Source organism: Pistacia vera, unplaced genomic scaffold, assembly GCF_008641045.1.
Source record: "Pistacia vera cultivar Batoury unplaced genomic scaffold, PisVer_v2 Contig2, whole genome shotgun sequence".
Classification (NCBI taxonomy): Eukaryota; Viridiplantae; Streptophyta; class Magnoliopsida; order Sapindales; family Anacardiaceae; genus Pistacia; species Pistacia vera.
Genome location: NW_022196001.1, coordinates 1,096,772 through 1,098,040, shown reverse-complemented (window position 1 = coordinate 1,098,040; position 1,269 = coordinate 1,096,772).

Below are 1,269 nucleotides of genomic sequence, written 5' to 3'. Positions count from 1 at the left end.
GCCTTAAAATGGACACTTAGATACATTAACACTACAATGCATGTTGGATTAGAGTATTGCAAAAGAACTCCTACACTTGATCTTGTTGGGTATGTGGATTCTGACTTTGCAAGAGATCGTGATTCAAAGAAGTCCACTACAGCTTATTATTTCAATTTAGGTGGAAACTGCATTAGCTGGAAATCCCAGCTTCAACCATTAGTGGCACTGTCCACAACAGAAGCTGAGTATGTGGTAGTAATTGATGCTTTCAAAGAGGCAATTTGGCTACAAGGGATTTTGAAAGAGATAAACTCGATGAATGGCCTTGTGATTGTATATTCTGACAGTCAAAGTGTCATTCATCTAAGTAAAAACCCAGTATACCATGAGAGGACGAAGCATGTGGATGTAAAGTATCATTTTGTCTGAGATCAGATTTCAAAGGGAACTGTTAACCTGCTGAAAATTCCAATTGAAGAAAATCCATCTGATATGGGAACCAAAGTTGTAACTGCTGTAAAGTTCAAGCACTACTTGAACATTCTTCACATCAACTGAATTCAGCAGAGCAAAGAAGGAATATGAGAACTGCTTGCTGCACCTGTTGGTTACTGACAAAGGAAAGAATAAGGCTTCAAGGTGGAGATTGTTAAATGTGAAGCCTTAAAGCGACACCATTTAACTTAAGCCAAGAATTTCCAAAACGACACCATTGTGACTTAAACCGACGCTCAATCCTGATCGTTGGTTTGAATCTAGATCTAACGGCTGAGGACTTAGGCTGAGTCAAACCTATAAAAGCTGATGACTCTTCAGTTTTTCATTAACGCGTTTTTCTCTCTGTTTTGATATCTCTCTGAGTTACAAATTAGGGTTCAAGATTAGGGTTTGTTCATGTGGGTGTAAATCTGCGGGAAATCTGTCCATTAAGTTGTGTTTCTTAGTAGGGAGGGAACCTGGTGTAGTGTTCTGATCTCAGATTGTAGGTTTATTGTTGTGGGTTCAAATCCTGTTTGATCTTGGTGAAATCTTATAAGAGAGAGAGGTTGAGGGTTGTAATCGTTCTTGATCGAAATAGAAAGTGCAGCGAGCATCCATATTCTGGAGCTCAACGTGGACGTAGCTTGTTCAATATTGAACAAGTGAACAAGTGAACCACGGTAAATACTGTGTGTTGAATCTGTTTGGTTTGCGTTGATTGTGTGTTTGTTGGTTGATGTTTGCTTGATTTGTTTATGATTCTTTACAACATTTCTTTCTCTGGACTTTTATACACAATTTAATCTA